This window comes from Pinus tabuliformis, chromosome J, assembly GCF_031772625.1.
Source record: "Pinus tabuliformis cultivar Carrire ecotype Pingquan chromosome J, CPIR1, whole genome shotgun sequence".
In the NCBI taxonomy this organism is placed as follows: Eukaryota; Viridiplantae; Streptophyta; class Pinopsida; order Pinales; family Pinaceae; genus Pinus; species Pinus tabuliformis.
Genome location: NC_142295.1, coordinates 689,078,032 through 689,102,116, shown reverse-complemented (window position 1 = coordinate 689,102,116; position 24,085 = coordinate 689,078,032). Strand labels below are relative to the sequence as shown.

The 24,085-nt window shown below is 42.8% G+C and overlaps 1 protein-coding gene across 2 annotated transcripts in view; it reads right to left on the bottom strand.

Moving 5' to 3' along the window:
• Positions 1-24,085, bottom strand: part of LOC149228695 (Ribosomal protein L14p/L23e family protein) — a 165,817-nt gene that overhangs the window by 108,928 nt on the left and 32,804 nt on the right. The window lies entirely within an intron of this gene.

Genomic DNA, 24,085 nt, shown 5'->3' with positions numbered 1-24,085 from the left:
TTTTCTTTAAAAAGGCACTTCATTCTCTCATTTTTCACACATTCTTCTACAAGAGGAGCTTCTTATAGCAGCAACAACAATTTTATTTGTGTTGAAGAGAGATTCCATACAGGCTGGAAGAGTATTTAGTTAATGGAAAAACCTGTGAGCAATTTTGAAACCAACGTTTCGGACTAGCTAGGTGAGTCCATCATCAGGAAGGGTGTGGGCAGCAGCTGGGCAGCAACAGGAAGGGTGTGGGCAGCAGCTGTTTGGGTGAGTGTTTCCTTTTCTAATTTTGTAGCATTCATGGCTTCCCAAAGTTGTGTTTCCTTTTCTAATTTTGCAGCATTCATGACTTCTCAAAGTCGTGTTTTCAGTGCCCTTAAATGTTAAAATTGGAAACTAGGGCCAAACTCCATGTGGGTCTATTTATTCATGGCAGCTGATATTTTTCTTGGACTCCTCTCATCGAGAGGTGTAGGATTGATCTAAAGATTATCCGATTCCGACATGTATTCATGGAGATATGAATTTATTTGTGTTATGGGACAATTCGTCAATGTTGGCCAGCAACCAAATTACCCCCACTTGTGCTCAACGTTTTAGTATAAAAAGAGGTGGCTTGCTAGTCATTTGGACACACTCTTCTTGTGATCTCTTCCTCTCCACTTGTCTTTGGGTTTTGGTGGAAGGAGGAGTCACTAAGAGAATACGCTGCCCTAGAGGGTTTGCCCTAACCCTAGACACTATCTAAAGAAAATCTATACGCTGCCCTAAGAGGAGTTACCCTAGCCCTACTTACAGTCAAAAGGGAGAGAAGGCTCTACGCTGCCCTAATATGGTAGAAGCCTAACGCTATCATGGAGGACAGCTCTTATGGTGGAGTCTACACAAGGTTCCACGCTGTCCTAAATGGGACCTTTCTACACAGCAATAAGAAGCCTAAGTACGCTGCCCTAAATGTTGTCAGTCTAATGTTGTTCCCTATGGAGATGACCTTAAGGCCTAACGCAGAATAAGGAGAGGTCTACACGCTGGTATAATCCGCAGTCATTGAGGGTTCTAAGCAGCAAGAGAAGGATTCATGTACACTGGAAAGATGAGGTCTTAAATAGCTCCAGACGCAGTCAAAAGGAAGCGTATTCAAGAGTGCCCTAGCCGCAGTCATACCACAGTTATATGATGCCTAATCTGACATCTATTTGGACAGGGACAGCATCAAAAAGGAAGGTATGGAAGCCGCAGTAAGGAGGCCTAAAGAGGCCCCAATCTCAGACGTAAAGATGCCCTCATCAGCTGTCACATCTAGTCATAACTAACTGCTGTCCTAAGCTTGGATGAGGTACAGTTGGGAGCAGCTGTCATTATGGGCTAAACTGCTAGCTATAGCCTAGCTGCTCGCTATGGCCTGCTCTGCTAGCCTGCAAGCCATAGCAAGCAGCTAAGGCTGGTAAGATACAGTATTGCAGTGTAGTGATGATGAGTATGGTGCATGGGCAGAATGGTGCAGTAAGGTGCATGGAGCAGCATGGTGCAGTATTGGCGCATGGGCAGCATCGTGCAGTAAGGTGCATGGAGCAGCATGGTGCAGTATGGTGCAAGGTGCAGTAAGGTGCATAGAGCAACATGGTGCAATATGGTGCATGGGCAGCATGGTGAAGTAAGGTGCATGGAATGAAAATGAACAAAAGATGGTTAAAAATGGTGATGTTGCTCCTGCTAGGGTTCCTGCGCAAACTCTGATGCCCTAATCCTCTATGCACACGGTATCGAAGCTCGGCGCCTCGGGCTTATCTACTGACTCTCTCTCCATGAATCCGCCCTCCGAAGGGTGGGCATGCCCCCCCCCCTCCCCCCAACGATTCCTCTTCTAGCAACTCTGCAAGCGCAGACACAAATGCCAGTCCCGGCTCCACCCCACTGGCCGCCCATGTTATCGATCCCGCTATCGACAATGCTGGCAACACTGCTGCAGGCTCCGCGACCGCTAAAGACAAAGGCATAGACCAGAATGCCTCGACGTCACTGCCAAAGGCGTCCTCTGCTACATGCATCCCCAAGACTTCAGAAAGAACCAAAATAGATCTCCCCAGTCACCGAATCAACGGCCAAATCCAATATATGAGGGATCATGCCCTCATAGGCAAGTTCTTAGGACTCTGGCCTACTGAAAAGGCCTTGCAAGGATGGATCGCTTCCAAATGGAAGCCTAAAGGACAAGTTACCCTGCAGCTTGGTCCCAAAGGCTTCTTCACTGCTATTTTCAACTGTCTGGAGGACAGAACTCGTATCTTTGAGGGAGGCCCGTACTTCTTCAACTCTGCAGGCCTGTACCTTCGTGACTGGATAGAGAGATTCAATCCAGACAAAGAAGATTTCAACTGGGCTCCAGTATGGATCCGTATGTACTCTCTTCCCCTGGAATACTGGGACGAGGAGACCTTAAAGGACATAGGCAATGGCCTGGGGGTTTTTATCAAAGTCGCTGAGGAAACTAAACACCGAAGATACACCTCCTATGCCAGGATCTGTGTACACATGCATCTGGCCAAAGCACTCACGGACTCGGTAAGTCTATTTCATGACGATTTTGAATGGGTTCAAACTATAGACTACGAGCATGTTCCATTTCGTTGCAGGAAATGCCATGAACATGGCCACCTATTTAGGGATTGCCCACTGAATCTTCAGTCTAAAGCCCCTGTCACTGAGACTAGCAAAGATGTTGAGGGATTCACAAAAGTCACTAGTCGAAGAAAGCATGCCAAGAAATCTCCAGTCGCCCTAGATAATCTCAAGAAACCTGAAATACGAAACAGCTTCAAAATCCTGACCTCACAAAATAACTTGGAGGATCACCTTTCTATCCCTTCTTCTTCAGATCCACCTCCTACTTCTTCCCCCCCTCTTCCAAAATCTTCAGCTCTGCTCTCAGCCTCCGATCTCACTATCATTCCCGCCTCTACCTCCTCTGATAATAAAGATCAAGATACAGCCCTTCAAACATCCAACATGGAGATAGATGCAGCTCTAGCTCTCAGTATCCATCAAAAGCCAAACAAGGAAGAACAGAACATACACATGGATGAGGAACCAGAGAGTATAGATTTGGGAGATCTGGACATTCTCAGCCTGGAAACAGCGTGTCGACAGAAAGAATTCAGTGCTATACCCCCCGGCAAATCGAAAGTCTTGAAGTAGTTTTAGCCAGAGCACAGCATAACAAATGTCTTGGTATTCAGGCAGGCAGTCCTTGGGATGGAAAAAAAATACTGAAAGAATCGAAGAAACGCAGGCGTAAAACGGATCTGCAAAGGACCATTATTATTGGAGAAATGCTGGTGGAATCTGGTAGATTCCCCAAGCTGACCAAGTTTTTCAAATCTCTTCCCCACTGTTCCTCATGAAGCTCATCTCATGGAACGTGAGAGGGCTTAACAGCCCTGCAAAACACAGAATGTTAAAAAACATGATCCAGCAAGATAAGCCTTCATTAGTCTATCTACAAGAAACAAAATGCAATAGCACTGCACTGGAAAAGATCCTAAATAAAGCCTAGTCTGGATGTCGTTTAGTCTCAGTGGATGCTTCAAGGGCTTCAGGAGGGCTAGCAATCATTTGGAACCCTCAAGTTCTCTCCCTTCATGATTTTCACGCCTCACACTACTTTATTCAGACAACTTTCCACCTAATCGGGACCAATATCCATGGTCATCTCTCTAATGTGTATTTCCCACAAGATTTACAAAAGAAGTTGGATCTGTTGGACACTCTCACAGCTCTCAACTCTGTCAGGAGCTTTCCCCTTTGGATTTGCGGTGGTGACTTCAACATCATCACAGCTTTGGAGGAAAAATCAGGAGGAAGATCGAGGCTGGAAGGAGACAGCATCGGCTTCAAAGACTTCATCCACAGAAATCAGTTAATGGACCTACAGACTTCTAATGGTATGTATACATGGACCAATAAAAGAAGGGGACCACAACATATAGCCTCCAGGCTGGATCGATTCCTTATGTCAGATAATGCCATTCACCTAGGTGGGGACTTTCATGCCTCTATCATGCCTCAAGTGGGCTCTGATCACTGGCCCATAATGCTACAGTGGTCGCGTCTGGGCTCTAGGTGTAATAGACCCTTTCGCTTCGAATCATTTTGGTTTTCACATCCTAACTTCAAAGAAGTAGTTAACGATGCCTGGAAATCCTTCACTCCCCCTGAAGGAGCCAAGATGTTCCAGTTTCAACAAAAGTTAAAACACCTCAAACAAGCTCTCAAATCATGGAATCGCACTCAGTTTGGTAACATTTTTTACCATCAGAAAGCGCTAGAGCAGCAAATGAATACATTGCAACAGTGTATTATCTCTGAGGGAAGAATGGAAGACTATGCGCAACAGGAGAAGGCCCTCTTGACCAAGATTGAAGCACGAAGGCAAAAAGAAGAGACCCTATGGCGTCAAAAATCCAGGGTCAGATGGCTTAAGGATGGGCAGAAAAATACCAAATTTTTTCACAGGTCTACTATTCAAAGGAGAATGCACAATAAAATCGCCTTCATTAATAATCGGCAAAGAGAGCAACTGGAGGTGCATGAAGAAGTTGAACAAGAATTCAAAGAGTACTTCCAGGACATTCTTCGGGAACCTCTGGGCTGCAAAAATCAGGCCATTCGATCTATTACGCAGCATATTCCAAAAATCGTTACAGCGGACCACAACAATATGCTTCTCCAGCCTATCTCTATGCAGGAAGTGGAGGACGCTATGGCCCAACTTAAGGATGGCAAAGCGCCTGGCCCCGATGGCTTCACAGCCAATTTCTTTCATGCTTTATGGGAGCATATCAAAACAGCGGTCTGGGAGCTCGTGGAAGAATCGAGATCGATGCATTAGACCCTTCCTTCCCTTAACACGACCTTCATAGCGCTAGTACCTAAAGTGGAAGAATCCAATACACCAGATAAATACAGGCCCATCGGACTCTGCAATGTAATCTACAAACTCATATCTAAAGTCCTAGCGAACAGGCTCAAACCTCTTCTCCCTCTCGTCATTTCACCAAAGAAGACAGGCTATGTAGAAGGGCACCAGATTTTGGACGATATCATTCTCTCACATGAAGTGATCCATTCACTCAAGATTCTAAAAAAGCCAGGTATGATTCTCAAGTTAGATCTTTCTAAAGCTTTCGATAAACTCAGCTGGACCTATATTAATCAAATGTTATTAGCATTTGGCTTTTGTGCTACTTGGACACGTTGGCTTATGAATCTTATCTCCTCCCCCTGTTTCTCCATCCTTCTTAATGGTTCTCCTTCCTCGCCCTTTCGTCCCTCCTGGGGTATTCGTCAAGGCGACCCTCTCTCCCCGTTCCTTTTTGTTCTCATGGCCGAAGGCCTTAGTCGCCTTCTTCATTCTGCTATCTCTTCACACTCCTTAAAGGGCATTTCTCTTCATGGTCAACCCCCCATCTCTCACCAACAGTTTGTCGATGACAATATGCTTTTCGACCATCCGTCAGTTCAAGAGGCCTCTGCCTTCAAGTCCCTGCTCAATCTCTTCTCAGAAGCTTCTGGCACCACCATCAATGCTTCCAAATCCCAACTCTTCTTCTTCCACACTCCCATTCTCACTCAGAGAAATATAGCCAGGATTTTGGGCTTCCCGATAGTTGTGCTTCCTTCGAAATATCTTGGAGCTCCCCTATTTGACTCAGCCATCAAACATGCTTCTTGGAGATCCCTCCTTGACAATTTAGAAACCAGGCTCTCTTCTTGGACCTACCGCTCACTCAACATTGCTAGCAGGCTTATCCTAATCAAATCCATTCTCCAAGCCATGCCTCTGTACTTATTTTCTATATTGGTAGCCCCTAAATGGGTTCTTAAAAAAATTCGCAATCTTCAAAGAAACTTTCTTTGGGGTTCCTCAGGCCTCAACAGAAAATGGGCTCTTGTCAAATGGACTGAGGTTTGTCTTCCGAAGTCAGCTGGTGGGCTTGGTCTAAGGGATCCCCTCCACAGCAATAACACCATGGGCGCCCGCATCTGGTGGAACTGGATCTCCAAACTGCACACTCCTTGGGCACGTCTCTGGCAGGCCAAATATGCTCCAGGCAGTCCACTGGAGGATCTCATCCGCATTAGCACGACCACCCCTGGCTCGTTGATTTGGAATGCGGCCAAGCAACATAGTGCCTTTATTCAAGCGCACAGCTTCTGGGAAATCCATTCAGGTACCACAACAAGATTTTGGGAGGACTCTTGGCAACAACTTCCCAAACTCGCCTCTCTCTTCCACAAACCCAAGTGGCAAGCTACTATGCAGCACAATGATCAAATCCATGTCCATCAGTTTTGGCAGCAGCAATCCCCTCAAGGTTTTCAACTTTGGAGATCAGCTGGCACCTGGCAGGCTAACTGGCAGGAGGAAACTTATGAAGAGATCGATCAAGAGCTCAAACTCAGGAAAATTAAACTCTCTGATCAGAAGGACAAAGTGCGATGGGGATATACACCCAAAGGTATGTTCACTACCAAGGAAGCATACCAACTTCTCTATCAACCCACGCAGATAATAAAGGATCAGCTATGGGATCAGGTTTGGCAACCAAGCATCTGGCCTAAGGTCTCTACTTTCCTTTGGCTACTAAGCAAATAGCGGATCCTCACTTGGGACAATCTACAAAAGCGAGGATTTACTGGGCCTTCCAGATGTCCCAATTGCAATCTTCACACAGAGACCATCTTGCATCTCTTGGACACCTTCCCATTAGCAGCACAACTTTGGGAGAGAACTGCACAGTGCAACAGAAGAACAGGCAGACGTGTGGGAGATATTTTAAACACCATCAAGAACTGGCCTCGGCATCCTTTCCAAAGTCTACTACTCAATTCCCTCTGGAACCTCTTACCGGGCTTTGTCTATTGGATCATCTGGAAGGAGAGAAATAATAGGATCTTTAAAAATCACAGTACGCCCCTTGACACCCTGTGGCTACTTCTCAAACAAAACCTTCAAGAAACTCTAGCTCTAAGACACTGGCAAGACTCGGATTTGCCAACTTCACCCCAGGAATGCCTCATTCTGAAAAATTGGAACCTGGACCTCACATTTTTAGCTCAAGTCAAGCCCAGCTCCTCCATCCATACTGATTCTCCCCAATTCTGGTCTCCTCCTGCCACCCACTCTTACAAACTGAACTTCGACGGAGCTGCTAAGGGCAATCCTGGGCTGGCTGGTTACGGTGGTATTTTCAGAGATGTTGTAGGCTCTGCTTTGCACATATATCATGGTTCGCTTGGAAGAGACACCAACAACGCTGCCGAACTTGAAGGCTTATGGAAGGGCATTTGTATAGCAGAAATAGAAAAAAATTTCCCTCTAGAGGTAGAAGGGGATTCTCAAATCTTAATAGAGGCAGCTATTCGGATTCACTCAGGCACCTCAGCAGCAAAGATCGCTTCGAGCTGGCGGCTTCTAAGCAGATTGGAACAAATTGAAGAATGGCTCAGGGCATCCCGCAGCATTACCTTCAAGCACATTCGGCGTACAGCTAACAAGGTAGCAGACAGACTGGCTAATCAAGGCGTCAATCAGCAGCTCCCATTCTTCTCTGGTCCACTGAGCAGTTCTAATGATGCACAACTCAAACAAGACTGCACTCTTCTGGTGCAACAAGATCTATCTCTCCTGGATGCGGGTGTGTAACATTGCGTTCTGTACGTGGGCGGCTTGGTGGGTTGGCGCATGGCTTATTACCACCGCCATCTGGCCTCGCGTGATGCCAGTCTTTAAGTCTTCTGCTAACATCTTCAATGCTGCGTTAATGTAGCTCGTCCCTCCACACCAGCCTGCAAGTTCATCTGTCATGGCGCCCCTCCAAGAATTCATTCATGCTCCTCCCCTGCGCTCGTGTTGTTCCCTTGCTGCCGCAGAGCCTCGCTCTTGGACCAGCCCAGGGAAACGTTGTGCTCTGGAATGCTGTGTTGATTTATCATCGGGATTTCATGTTTCACAAAGCCCATTCTACAAATTCAGTTGTCGCTCATCCTCAGTCTTTCCCAGTGCTCCTCTGCGAGCTGAAGCTAGGCCCCTTTCAGTCCCCCCCTGCCTTCACAGTACTGCTGCCTGTTCAGCACCTCCTGCTCTTTTCATTATGCCTAGATTGCGCCAGAGAATGCGCTGCAGGAGGGGAAGTTCCCGTGGGCGAGTTATCCGCCAGCCCTCCTCCTCTACTTCAGACTCCTCGTCTTATTCCTCGGACTTCTGCTCTGACCGCTATCCCGTTACCAGGAGTGGTCGTGGACGGGGTCGAGGGCAACATAATTCAGCAGCACGCTCTCATAATTCTCAATCTCACACCGCTCGTTTTCAGTTCCCCTGTACACTCAGTAATTTCTCCTTCATAGCTTCAGTCACCATTGAGCTTTGAGAGGATACTTCTGGTCTGGTTGCTGTGACACCAGGGGTGACTCTAGAGACGAGGGCGGAAGATAAGCATGGCACTTCTCAGATTGACAACAAGCAGAGTAAGGATCCTGGTGGCACTGCAACCCAGGACATGAACATTCAAGCTGGTCCGAGCGTCCCTACTAGTGGTGGTTCTTCAGGCAAAGAGGGCCATCCCTCTGAGGATGAAGATCCCTACAAATATGGGTGTCGCATTGTTGAAGAGTCGCCTTCCACCTCTCATGAAGCTTAATCAGGTCTGCGTCCAATGGTTTTTGATTCTCTGTTGCTCGAAGGTGCTCAATTCCCACCTGTTTTCTAGTCATTATATGCTCTACAGTTCTCATGCTCAGACCTTTTTTCTAAAGTTAAATTGTCGGTTTCCCCTGCATGGGCGGCATTCTTCTGACTGTGTCTTTGGGTCTCAGTTACGGTTACAGTTGTTTAATGGGTCAAATTTCAGTTTTGAATTGGGCAGCGCTTCCCTGTTTATTTGTATGGGCCCAGTCAACCTGTTTTGGTCTTTGAATTACCTCTGGTCAGTCTTTAGTTTCGATATTGGCGTATTCTGTTTCTATGAACTAGTCATGGTCATGGTCCTAGAAGCTCTTCTGGTCAGTCTTGAACAAGTCTTTTTGGTCAGTGTTCAGCTATGTAATGTGAGCATGCCGCATCTCTGGGCTAGACTTCTCGAGGCCACTGCCTCTTTGTAAAACTATTTTTTATCAATATAGGAGTAGACAAATTCAGATATAAAAAAAAAGTAAGGTGCATGGAGCAACATGGTGCAGTAAGGTGATGGGCATGGATGTATAGCAGCAGCATGATGTATTGGAGTATGCATTGAGTGTATGATGGGTGCATAATAGTGCAATGAAGGGTACAGCAAAGTGCAGCTTAGTGATGGGAGCAGCACCATAATGAGAACAGCTCAGTGTTGGGTGCAGCCTGTTGGATGCAGCATGGTTAATGCAGCACATTGTTGGGTGCAGCATAGTGATCATGAATGGTGCAGCATATATAGTGCAGCATAGTGATGGGTGCAGCATGGTGATGGAATCACCTGTGTTCAGATCAGTGTTAAAAATATCGGTATCGGCAAAATACCGGCGAGGGTCCAGAAAATATCTTATCGGCAAATATCAGCAAGCATAAAAAATGCATAATATATTCATTTTTTCCAGATTTTTAAACATATAAAGCAATAACAACATGAATTAAACACATTGGCACATAAATATGAAAAAAGCACTGATATATATAATGTCAAATAGAAATGATACATCAAAGGCGATACCAAATCCTGTTGATCCCTGATAATTGTCCATTCAAGGACTCAAATGTGGAGAACCAATACAAAATAACATCACATATATAAAAGTATCTCATCATCATGAGTTATATGTAGCAAAACAAATAAAACTAGCAGCTATCTCTCTGAAATCACTGCCCTCTCCCCCCTTTACGGGAAAACATGATGGGTTGTTTGCCATTCCTGCTCCTAGTAGTAGAAGGCCCTGACCTTGCCTCTGCACCTAATGTCAAATAATGAGTGCTAGGTATGGGGTTGTGCTCTCCTATATTTATAGCAGATGGTATTGATGTTGATGCTCCCACAGTGTCCTCCTCCTCCGAGTGTTGTTGCTCCTCCGAGTCCTCCTCCTCTTGTTGCCCCTGTTCTAATGGATCATCTGCCACTGGCTCTAACCATGAAGGTGACTCCTCCAAGATGGGCTCCTCAGACTCCACCCTCCACTGAGACAATACATCAATATTGTCTAAGGAAATGGCATCTGGATCCATTGGTGATTCTATTTGCCTCACTCGAAGTCGGATGTTGTAATGCACATACACTAAATCATTGAGGCGTGCGAACTCCAACCTGTAAGAGTCTCAAAAAACTAATAGTCTTGACTCTTGACTCCTGACACTTGAAGGTCATAAATTAAAAATTAAAAATTACAATAAGTGTAATTGTTCAACTGAAAGCTGGAGCTCAAAGTTATACCTGTTGCGCTTTTTTGCATGTATTTTCTCAAATACACTCCAATTGCGCTCACACCCTGAAGAGCTACATGTTTGACTCAAGATTCGTATGGCCAATTTCTGCAAATTTGGTGCCCTTGCACCATAAGCTTCGCCACCAAATATCTACAACAAAATAATGAAATAAAATATTCAAAAACTTAAAACATAATTAAACTTTCAAATAAAAGTTACACAATTGAATTTAAAAAAAATAGAATTATAAGGAAATTCTAAATTGAAAGCTCTTATTTCTAATGAGTAATGACTTGTCACTTACATGGCATGAAGAGGGTCCTTTCCCTAATAGCATCATCAAAGCCAAATAGGCCAACACAATCCCGATAATACTGTATCTCGCGATTGATTTTGCTATGAAGCTCAGGATCAGGTACCATCCTCTGAATACAGGAATGGAGCCCTTCCATCACCTCGCCATCAAAATCAAAGCCGCATTTGTATGAAAATGCGGGGTTGAGGAAGAGTGCTGCTACATGAATGGGTCGAAGAAGCATCCCTATCCACCGACTATCAATCGCATCCCATAACATCATCTCTCTATCAAGGCCAACAAAACCCTTGTCTGCATAATAAGAACGAATCGCCTCCTTGGCCCTCTCCATGACCTCATACAAATAAGCCATTGCAGGCTTCTCCCCATCTACCAATCTGAGAACCTTTACTATAGGTTCACTAACTGAGCATGCTTCTTCTACTCCATGCCAAAACGTCTCAAAGTACACCATTTTTGCAATGGCTTTCCCGTCCTGTCTCCTGCTATATCTACAATTACGCCAGTCATCAGACACAAACATTTGCTTCAACTTGAACTGACATCAAAGCAACGACTGAAGAGTAATAAAGTTTGTGGCAAAACGTGTGATCATAGGACACCGCAACTCCTTGTTTCTAGCGAACCTCCTCATGAGGCTAAGAACAAAAGCATGGTTATAAATAAACTTGGGGACGCTCCTAGCCATGTCAACTGCCTCCTTGATGAAGGAGAGTTTCCCCATATCCTCAAGCAACAAATCGAGACAATGTGTTGCACACGGAGTCCAGAACAAAGTGGGATGCCTCTCCATAAGCATCTTGCCGACAGACACATAATTAGATGCATTGTCTGTTATGACTTGCACCACATTCTACACACCAATCTCCCAAATGAACCCATCTAACAACTCACATATCGTTGTTGCATCTTTGATATGTTTTGATGCATCCAACGATTTAATAAACATGGTACCTTTAGGACAATGTACCAAGAAATTTAGAAGGGTCCTACCCTTCCTATCTGTCCAACCATCAAACATCATTGTGCATCTAGTAACTTGCCATGTCTTTTCCAACTCCACCAATCTAGTGTTGATGTCCTGCTCTTCTGCTTGAAGAATTGGCCCCCGCAACTCCTCATATGTAGCACTTTTGTACCCTGGGCCCACAACAGCAATAGCATCACACATTGGCTGCCAAAATGGATTGGTTTTGGTGATGCTGAGAGGTAAGTCGCTCCAGAAAATACACCTCCCCATGACTCTATCTGCTTCTTGCTTCTCCTTTTTTTTAACAAGCGATTTTATGCTAGGTTGTGCTCCATGTCCTATTCGTGGAACAAAAAATGATGACCTCGCACTAGCAGTAGCAAGTGATGATGTGCCCGTTGTGGAGCCCCTCCCACTACCCTCAACATCAAAATCAGGAGAAGGTATCCCAAAAGATCTACCTGCACGTTCAGCCTTGTTTCTTTCTGTCTCTTCCTTCTTTTTATCTTTTTCATCAATTGCCTCAAGAGCTTTTTGTATAAGCTCCGGACTAGAAACTGTACAAATCCCAACATCATGTCCACTGAGTCTAGCCAGATGGTATTTCAGTCGTGTAACCCCACCTGTCATCCTGGTCCCACACAATTTGCATGTAAGATATACCCGATTTGTCCCACCATCAGGGTTCCTATACTCCCAAAATGGGTCCAAGGCTTTTGGCATATTTAAATTTTGTAGTGGGCTAACTCAAACCTAGGGCACCAAAAAAAAAATTGAAATTAATAACTTAATAAGTAATAACCACATCATTTTACAAAACAATTTTTTGGCTACAATATTTGCAATCTTGCAATGTGAATTCAATGAAAAACCATAAATGACAATAAGAGGGTGTATTTGAAAGTTTACAAAAAAATGGAGTTTGCTCTCCAAATATGGAAAAAATTAAAAACTTAAGACCCTTGCATTTGCTCATGGGCATGAAAATCTTTTCAAATGGAAAAAAAAAAACAAGCAAAATGATTGTAGGCAAATAAGCAAGCAAGAACAATCCTAAAACTAACAAAACATTCATTAACATAGGGGTTTATTTGAACATACCTGTTAATGGAAGAAATGAAATTGTCTCACTGTTCTTCAAGCTTAGATCAATGAAATCTTCGTTGTTGGTGGCAATAATAGCTATGCAACGCACAAACCCTCCTTGGCAGCAAGCACATAGCTCTCCCCTTCCTTCTCCAGCAATCAAAAATAAATGATTGAAAAAAACCAAAATCGGACTTTTATAAGCCGCGCGGAATTTTTTGACTGTCGCTGGGCGATTTTTTGAATTGCCGCGCGATATTTTGCCGAAATGTCGCCAATATCTCAGAAATATCGCGATATTTTCGGGAGCCAAAAATATCGCTATATTTTCTCGGCGATATTTCAGCTCGTCGAAAATATCGCGATATTTACAAAAATCATCGATATTTCGACGATATTATATACATTGGTTCAGATTAGCTACCTCATGTGTTATCTTCTTAGTGAAGATCTCTGCTCTTATTTTGTCAATTCAAAATTTTGACTTTTGATGTATATGTACTATCTCTCTCTGCTAAACTATTGAACATAAGAAGAATTGATCAAGGGATTCCCCACATTGGGGTTTGTCCCTAGCTAGCGCCACATCTTGTGTCCTCTTGTCTTGACTTGTTTTCTACGATTTATGTTTATGTTCTATCTGCATTTTACTATCATGCTAAATGTGATTTCTAATCTGGAATTGATACTGAGATAATATGAAAAATTGAAGTAAATTTTCTCTCAGCATAGAACATACCTAAAATTAACATTAAATCTACTCAAACAACCAGGCAGCAAGAATATTATTGTTAAAACTGGCAACTAGGGCCAAATTCCACCTTGGGACAGCTCATATGATGGAGATGATTATTGCATTGGATTCCTCTTTTTGAGAGGTCCAATTTTGATGTAAAGATCATCTCATTCTGATCCAGGTGGCTCTAGAGACACACACAGGACAAAGAGGGCTTATAGAAGCTCAAAAATCAAAGTGATTAGAATGCTTTTGAACCAGGACTTGCTTTTGAACCAAGACGAGCCAGTCAAAGTTTTGCTCAAAGTTGGGTTGTTGGCCAGGTTTAAGTGTCCTACAATTTGACCGACCCCAAGGCATGAAACCTAGCGCCCGAAAGCAGGCGAAATTGTTGCCTCTTTAATTTGTCTAATAACCCTTATATTAGACAAAATCAAAAAAAGGTCTATTTTTAATAAAAATCAAAAAATTAATATAATTTGGGTGCTGGGCCATGACCCCCGCCACCCCCGACGGACCCAAAATTACATTTAAATCAAAAAAATTATGGGTCGACGGGCCATGACCCCTGCCAGCCCTCTCGCAACCACATACCATAATTAAAATTTAATTGTGGCTCGACGGCCATTACCCCGTCGAGCCCTCCAACCTCATGTTACCCATATTAACACTTAATATAGGGTGGGCACGGACCACACCTCTGGTGGACCTGGCCCACACCCCAACAAACACATGTCGCATTAAAAGGAGGGGCCGGTGGGAGTTGAACCCACGGCCGACAGGAGGGCCGGCCCCGCCCACACAGCAGCCTCATATGTCACCCCTCATATAACACGCAACCAACAAACATTAAGTGCGCCCCCATTTAATACAATAGGTAATACGAAGGTTACGAGGCGGGCCGCCCAATGCGGACCTGACCCCCCAAACAAAAATGTATATGCGGTTTATTAAAACAGTTTTTGGGGTTAATATGGAGGGGTCGGGGTTTGACCACCCGACCTCCTCCTCATAATGCGACCCTGTCACCAATTCATCTACAACAGAATCCTTGTTATATCCGCCCTCAAATATTATTATAAAACCCGACTTATATTTGCACAGGCAGCATGGAGGAACCAGGAGCGTGCACGGAAATCAAGGCGCGAATATTTTAATTAATTTATTGCAGGTGGAACCATGAGCCAAGAGGTAGACGAAACCATGATTGGGCGAAATTCTCAGGAGGGTGAAATTTTGCAGTGTCCAAATTGGACAAATTTTATGTCGATCTTACACCTCTCAGCGACACGAACCTGATAGCACAGTCAGTTTCTTGATCTAAGCAGTGGATTTTCAAAGGACCCGGAGGAGGGAATCTTTGAGGAATCTAGGGGGAATCGAAAAGATTCCTTGGGCCCCAAATTTCCACTTTCTCAGAATTCAAAAATTTGACAGTCGATTTTGCACTATTTGACGCCACAAATCTGATGATGCATTCAGATTTTCCATTTGCTCATTTCATTTTTCGGCCACTTTTCAAAGTGGAGTGCAGGTGCCAGCATTCATGTGCGAGCAGTCATTTCCATGCGATTCAACGACGTGAGATCGATGGGACGAACAGCTTCAACAGCTTGACATCCTTTCCTTCAGATGGCCCTTGGAGGTGAGGTATATGCAGTGCATTCATGTACTTCTTTTGCTATGAGATGCATCGCGCTGCATAGATCCCTGTTTGTTGTTTGATGTGGAATCTTGTTTTCTTCCATGCTTCATGATTCCTGCTTGGTGTGACGCGAAATCATCTATGTGATGTACTTGTTGTCATGATTCATCATGTTTTATTTGAGATCCCTTTGTCGTCATGTTGATGGGATACTCATGTTGTCGCCATGTATGTTTGCATTGAGATCCCTTTTATGCCATGTTGGCGGGATGCTCATTATCATCATGCATGAGTTTATGTCATACTGATAGGAGTCCTTTTGACTGAGAATTCCTGTAGCGGAACATCTCTTGGAGCCACTCCTGCGTGAAGGCATTTTCCTTGTATGATAGCGAAGTCACCTCTTATGTACGTCATCACTATTGACAGCACTTAATGCAGCAGCCTACACCATCTTGACACCGGGGGCCTGGAGACATAGTCCCTCCTGGACGAACTCCATTATCAACGTCTTGAGTTTTATGTCGTTGATGATTGTTATGTTCCTTCTTCTTTACCACATGTCAGTGTTACTTGGGATCGGGAGCGAAAGCGGGGAGCGGGAGTGAAAACGGGTGCGGGAGTGACATTTTCAAAAGCTCCCGGTTTGGGAGCGAATCCTGGAGCGATTTTTATATAATATATATATTTTATATTTTGATACATATATGTCAACAAAAACATGTAGAATGATGAATTAGATATAAAAAAACATAGATTGATCATTGAACCATATAACATCAATCATCTAGAAGTTATAATCTTCATCAACCACGTCCACAAGTTAATAACATACAACATATTGAGTTTTGTGAATCATGATTCATCAATCTTAAAGTTTCAACTTCAAGCTTTCAAAATTGAAAATTCAATATATAACATTTATCATCATTGATCACCAAAGTTGTACTTGTAAGCTAAGTTTAAATGTTAATCATTACAAGAAATAATATCTAACATGAAATGAAATGTTATAAAATGAATTATGAAATGAAATGAAACAACGAAGCATCATATTCATAATTCAGAATCATTACCAATGAGTTATAATTGCCAACTTCAAACTTCAAACTTAAATTGTCACAGTCATATATTGTTTACAAAAAATATCATTATGATATGAAAGAGTCAAGACTCAACAGTTATGAAAACTAATAGAAACTAGAAAAGACAAGTAAACTGTAAATCTATTATCTACTACTTCATGTGGCCCTTGCCATGAGAAGTGTCTAATGTATGAGCAGGTCGTGGTGGTCTTCTAGGAGTCTCCTCCCGCACAGACCGACGACAAGAACCAGAAGGCACATGCCCTCCATGTGAGGGTGTAGATGGAGGCGGCGACAGCAAAGGAACAAGACTCAGAACTCGAGCGCTACTACTGGATGGTGGAGGTGGCATGGTTGTTGCTTCATCTCCCTCTCTCATAAGTTCCGCTTCCAGTTCTTCAAGATTTATAGTGCCATCCTCCAAATTATCATCCTCTAGGTGGTTGTCCCAAATTTTATATGTTGGATCCTCATAAGCCTGATCATAGTAATGACTCAACAACCTTAAGTTGTAGTGCACATAAACCAAGCTTTCTGCCCGGTTTTCATTGAGTCTGTTTTTTTTCACATTATGTATGAAGTTGTAGGTGCTCCAACATCTCTCTACAAAAGAAGTATTTACAACCTATGAGAGAACTTTTTTTGCCAATTTTGGCAAAAGTCCATGGCCGCCATATGATTCCCACCATGTGAAAGCATCAAATTTGTCTCTATCTTCCATTGCATGAAAGGTACCAAACAAACCAGTGCCACTGAAGTATCTGCCTAATTCAAAACGCACAATAGCACATTCCCCCCTATCAGGTATCAACTTTTCTAATGCTTGCAAATACCCTGTAAATACCTCTTCATCTATATGGGGTTTGACCCTAACCCCACCCCTTGGTGCAGGTTGGCCCAACCAAGATGTAGAGTAGCATTTTGGCATAAGGATATACACCAAGCAATGTAGTGGAACATTAAGTTTATCCCACCGTATACACACACAATCATGAATCAATTTATACAAGTTGGGATCATTGTTATGAACAATATCTTTTATTTGCCCCAACATGGTATCCATCTGCTCATACACCTCGCCAATCACTAGTTTATCTGTATCTGCAAACCGAATCATGTGATAAATGGGCTTGGTGAAATCCAATACTTGCCTCACACGTGCCCAAAACATACCATCAAGAGCGGCCTCCTCCACCTGTTCAAAACCTTGCTTGTTAGCGGCATTTGTAGCCCTTTCCTTTAATACCTGCCAGTGTGGACTTGATACCATGCTAGCGAATGACTCTCTTACCTTCAAAAGGCGCCTGAAGGGTGAGGTAATAGTTACCAAATCTAGTCCTTGCAATCTTCAACATCTCCAATCTTGAGTGACTACGGAAAAGGCCATGGGTATTGCTATGATTTGTAATAAATTTTATTATTTGTTTGCCTCTCTTGTACAAATCACCAATCCATTTGTATTGTTCTTTTTTGTTCTTAACAATATCATGCATCAAAAGGTTCATTGTGTGAACCAAACACCCAGACCAAAATATGTTGGGGTATTTATCCTCAATAATTGCTCCCGCTGCCTTACAATTAGGAGCATTATCAGTGATGACTTTGATGACATTGTATGGCCCAATACGCTCAATTGTTTCAAGTAATGGTTCTGCAATGTTGATGTCGGTCTTGAACTTGTCTAAGTAATCATATGTTGAAATAAAGATGGCACCACTAACAGACACAGCAAGGACATTTATCAATGGCTTGCCTTTTACATTTGTCCATCCATCAGATACAATGGACACCCCATGGTCAATCCAAGAACTTGTCATTCTATTCAAAGAATGTGATATTTTTACTTTTTCATGATCAAGTCCAAAGGTTCTTGCCTTGTCATACCCGGGGCTCTTGTATCCTTTAGGGGCATCATTTATGGCAGAAACCATTTTGTGCCAATAAGGTGAGCAAAGAACATTGAATGGTATCACACATGCATAGAGAAACCTGTAAACTTTTGAATCCACATCATTCCTACACCCTTCATCAAGGAAATCTGATATGCTTCTACGCCTTAAACCTGGTGACCCTGTGCCTCCATATCCATTGCCTTGGGAGGGCGTTGAACCAGTTCTTTGTGCATGTGATTGTGAGCTTGGTTCAAAGAAACCCTTTGATTTTTTAGATTTGTATTGGACTTCCTCCTCTTCCCTTATGTATTTGGCTCTATCTGTTGCTGACACACCTGAACAAGTTTTGATTCCTATTTGTTTATCTCCATCCCATGGCCTTTTCCCGCAGAGGTGCTTTTTGGCACGGGTGTATGAACCTGTGTAATTATTGTTGCAAAGGGGCAATGAAATTTAGTGGTTCCACCCCCTTTCCCTGCTTTAGGCCTATTAACATATTTCCACAATGGAGTTTGGTCTTGTTTAGTTTTTTGAGCTGACTCATGTTCACTCTCCTCCAGCTCCTCCTCACCAAGGTTTTCATCAAATCCACTATGACCCCCTTCTTCATCCCCTTCTTCATTTTCAACCCTCCTTTTTCTACTCTCCAACACCATAATAACCAAAAAAGGAACCAAGAAGAAGAAAATGCCAAGAAATATAACCATGATGTTTGAAATTTGAAGTTTTGAATCTACAAAATTTAAAAAAATGGAATGTGAATGGGAATGGGAAATAGAGAAAAAAAAAATATTTATTTATTTAGGAATGAACATTAAAAAAAAATTGCTAGACACTGTATTCAATATTGTAGAGCCTACCTCTTTGGCGTCCAATCTCCCCTTGCTCCTTGCTTTCTCTTGCTCTCTCACTCCCTTGCTCCTTGCTCTCTCTTGCTCTCTCCTTGCTCCTCACTCTCATTCTCACTCTCTCTCACTCTCACTCTCATTACAATGATGAAATGAATGAGGGAGGGTCTATTTATATTCTTTCCTTCCCTCCCTCCCTCCCTCACTTTATTTCCACACAAAGCCCCTTTTTTTTTTCTTTTTCTTTTTCTTTTCTTTTCTTTTATTTCTTTTATTTCTTTTTTTTTCGGCGAAAAGTTTTTTTATCTGCGCATTTTTTCCGGGCGTCGCTCACTGCCACCGGGAGCGATTTTTATAGCCCGGGAGCGATCGCTCCCCGACCACTCCTGGGTTATAAAAATCGCTCCCGGAGCGATGGGAGCGACGCTCCCTATATCGATTTGGAAAAAACCAGGGAGCGGAAATTTTTTTAAGGGAGCGCGCTCCCGACCCGCTCCGGAGTCGCTCCCGCCCGAAGCGGGATCGAGAGGGGGGGGCACTCCCCCGCAACACTGCAACATGCATTTATGTTCCTTTATGTTATTTTAATCACAATTCTAATCACATCACGAAAGCAAAAGATCTTGGTTAAATCCGGGAGTTGAGTCAAGGTAGGCCTCAGTCAAATGTAAGCTCAAGAAGCCCAACGGATGTGTCTCCTCACCCTCAATGAATTGTATAAATAGGAGTGACCTTTCTCCCCATTTGGACATCACTCAACACATCATTTCATCTCTCTCTCTCTACTCTTGATTGGTTCGTACAGTTGGGCAGCCTCTCTCTCTTATTCGCACGTGTGGTAGGAGGCCGAAAATTTCAGGACAAGGACAGGCCGAATTGCAGAGAAACAAACCAACATTGACTAGGGCTCATTTGACCAAGTTTTGACTTCGGTTTTCAGGGAAGAAATTTGTTTTTCCTAGGCCAAGTTGTTGGGCACAAATTCCTAGGTGTTTTGGGCAGGTTGACTTGAGCATTAACTTCAGATTTGACCGCAAAAAATTACAGGAGTGTTTATTTCTCCCTTTGGACCCTATATTAGGTGGGCAGACCTACTTATGGTTTTGTATATGGATTTCGCACATGGGTTTGGGCACGATGGTTCTCTGTCCATGGTATGTTGTAGATCCAGTCAAGGGAACTACGGTGATGTTCTAATCCAAGGTTAATGGATTGGGGTTTATGGATGCTTCGGCATGTATATATATGTATTGTAACATTGAAAGGAACATAATGAAAAATCAATCCGGTAGTCACGGTTTTGGGATCCAGGGGATAATCTCTGTGTATATATGTTTTATGTTTTATGCTCTCGCCATTGTTTATTTTTTGTTTTTAGAATTCGTTGGCAGGTAATTTTTGTAAAAGGTTAAAACCTGCACTTTCACTATCTTTGAAGACCAAATTGGACTGTTGTAGACCGAGCTACTTGGAGGACATTTTGGTGACGATTTGACCAGCGCTGACTTTCTGGTTAGGGCTGCAGTTGACTGTTGATTTTGTCAGGGTTGTTTTGACTATGTATGAATTTGATCTATGTACTCTCTCTCTGTGCTGAATTATTGAATAATAATAAGAAGATTTGATCAAAGGCTTTCCCCACATTGGGGTTTTTCCCCATTGAAGTAAATTGTGCTAAAGCGTAGAACATAACATTGTTATCTAAACTTAACATGGTACTGGATCTTAGGTGAAGACAAAGCCCAAACAAGAGTGAGAAAAAGCAATCACTAAGGGAAGTTGTTGGACAAGAACTTGGAACTAGTCGTAATGACGACTACATCCTACTTCAAATCTGAGGACAAGCTTAAGGACAAAATCGACTATCATGCATGGAAGATATCCTAGATTTGACATTGGAAGAAAACGATGCCATGGACCATGTCAAAGGAAGAGTAGTAGAGCCTCCTTCAAATGCATTCGCAGCTGCACAAACAAAGTACAAGAAAGGTGACGTTAACGCTAAGAAAATTATTGTTGACTCCATTCACAAGCCTTTGGTTGCCTATATTTCTAATTTGGAAACATCCAAAGAGATGTATGACAAGCTAGTTAGGATGTTCAAAGTAAATATAATGCAAATCAAGTTCTCTTTCTCAAGAACAAGTTGAAAGTCATCAATATGGATAGAGGAGAATCCATTCAATCCTACTTCATGAGGATTACCGAAATCAAGAATGATCTATCTATTGGAGAAGTCATTGTTGACAGGGAGCTCACTCTTATTGCACTTGGAGGCCTTACAAGAGAATGGTATGTGTTTAACACCACCATCCTCAACAATGACAGGATTCTGGGATTTAATGAATTATTGGCTAGATGCACTCAAGAAGAAATAAGGATGATGGAAAGAGACAAGCCCTCAAATGGAAACAATCATACCGCCTTCTCCGCTCATGCAAAAAGAAAGAACAATGCTGGTCCAAGAAGACAAGGTCAAGGGTTCAAGCCGGGATTCAAAGAAGGAAGAAAAGGAAGATGCTTCAATTGCAACAGGTTTGGACATTTTGCTAGAGAGTGTCCTCACAAGAAGGATACTCCAAGAGATGATGACAACCATAACAACAACTACAAGGGCAATGGCAATCAAAGGAACAACAGGTTCAACAACAAAGGAAAGAGGAATGCTCCCGCTACTCGAAATGGAAATGGTCGTCCTCCCAAGAAGTTGAGAAACTCCAAGTATGAAGAAGTTAATGTTGGTGAAAAGCAAAAAGAATTTTATCTTATTTCTACCCTCACCACTGCCTCTCCTCCGGATACATTAGATCATTGGTTGATTGATAGTGGTGCCTCAAGGCACTTCACTGGGTACAAAGAGGCTCTCTCAAATTTGATTGAAAAGAAGATAAATATGGAGATTATACTTGGGGATAATGCCACTTATCCCAGGAAAGGAATTGGGACTATTACTCTTCACTTAAATCAAGGTCAAACCCTTCATTTACAAGAAGTGTTGTATGTACCTAATCTGAAAAAGAATCTGGTATCTATTTTTGCAATGAAAGATAAAGGTTTCAAGGTGACATTCATTGATGGGAAGGTCCGTGTTTGGAAAAGGAACCCAAGAGATGCATTCACTCTTGGATTCAGGGTTGAAGGTCTTTATCAGGTTGGAGGAAGTCCGTTGGGAGAAATGACTTGCGATACTTCTCTTCAATCCGAATTATGGCACCAGAGATTTGCTCACCTTCATTACAAAGCCTTACCTAATGTAAGAAAGATGGTCACATGTATGCTTGAATTCAACTTAGATCATGAAGGTGTGTGTCAGGGTTGCACAACTGGAAAACATACAAGGGGACAATTCCCCTCAAGTCAAAGTCAAATTGTCGATATTCTTCAATTGGTGGATTTTTGTACTATGCAATTTTTGTGGATGACTTCTCTCGCAAAACATGGATCTATTTCTTAAAGAAGAAAGACGAAGTGTTCAAATGGTTCCGCTCTTTTAAAGCCTTCGTCAAGAATCAAACAGGGAAGAAGATCAAAATATTAAGGACCGATAATGGGACCGACTATGAGTCAAATGAATTCATTGACTATTGTAGAGAAGTTGGGATAAAGACGAAGACAACTACTACATATACTCTTGAGCAAAATGGAGTCGCCGAAAGGAAGAATCGAACTGTCATAGAAGCCACTCTTGCCATGCTTCATGACCAAGGTCTATCGAAGTTCTTATGGGGAGAAGCCGCCAACACCGTTGTGTATGTTCAAAACAGATGCCCACATCAAACATTCGACTTCAAGACACCCGAAGAAGTATTCGCTGGTAAGAAACATGATGTTTCTCATTTTAGAATTTGTGGTTGTCCCGTATATTTTCATGTGCCGAAAGAGAAAATAAACAAACTAGATGCATCTAGGAAAAAATAAACGTTTGTGGGCTACAGTGAAACTTCAAAGGCATATATAATCTATGTGTCTGGTTAAAGGGAAGTGGAAATAATTCATGATGTCACTTTTGATGAAGATTTTGCCCTTGGGAAAGTCTGAGATCTTCCTATCCCTAGGAAGGATAATGATGATGATACAAGGAAGCAGGATGAAACTTCGTCTGATGACCCGATGCCCGATGTGGAAGGTCCAATGGATCCAATTGATCCACCTCCTAGTGAGCCCTCTACTTCAAGAAAAAGACCTTTGTGGCTCAAATATACTCTTGAAGATGCTAAGAAATATATTCCACTAAGGGGAACATTTCATGAAAGCAAGAAGCCAAACAGGTACCAAGGGTACGTAGCTACCATGAGTACCAATGTAAAATCTGAGCCTTGTACATTCGAAGAAGCTGTGAAACACCAAGTTTGGAAGGATGCGGTGAACGAGGAGCATTGTTTTAAAAAACGGTGGAGTCCGAGTCAAACCGAGCCAATACCTGGTTGGGTCGGCTCGATGGCCAAAACAGAACAATTGGTCGAGTTGTTACCGAGCCAGTGATTGACTCGGTCAACTCGGTAACAACTAGGCCGACTCAGTAACAACTCGGCTGACTCAATAATGACTCGTCGGCTCGGTAACAACTCGGCCAACTCGACTCTTTGACAAAAATCCTGAAGCACATTTGTCAAAAGTTGTTCTGCCTCCTACATATCAATGGTTGGGTTGTTGCTTATTGCATATTTATAGCCCTAAAGTAATCTATCACTGTGAGAAAGTTTTGAAAATTACAAGGCCGAAGTATGGTTATCCTAGTGGCATGAATTAGAAAACTGAAACAATGCATTAAGCCATACAATGTTTTTAAAAAGGCAAACGTTCTGGGAATGCACTAATAAATACATATTTACATCTGATTTTTCTGGAGCTTGACCAAAATTAAATCAAGGGTTTTGAGACTTCATTAGGGGCAGAGAATTGGTATTATTGTTGTAGTAGTCTAGTGATTGTCCTTAGGCTAAGGTAGAAAAGAATCTTGGCATTGGTGGCTAAGTATGAACTTTGTATTGGACAATGCACTGGGTGCCATTTTGATATAATGGATATATTCATGAGCCTACTTTGATCATATGTTGTCTTCTCTCTATATT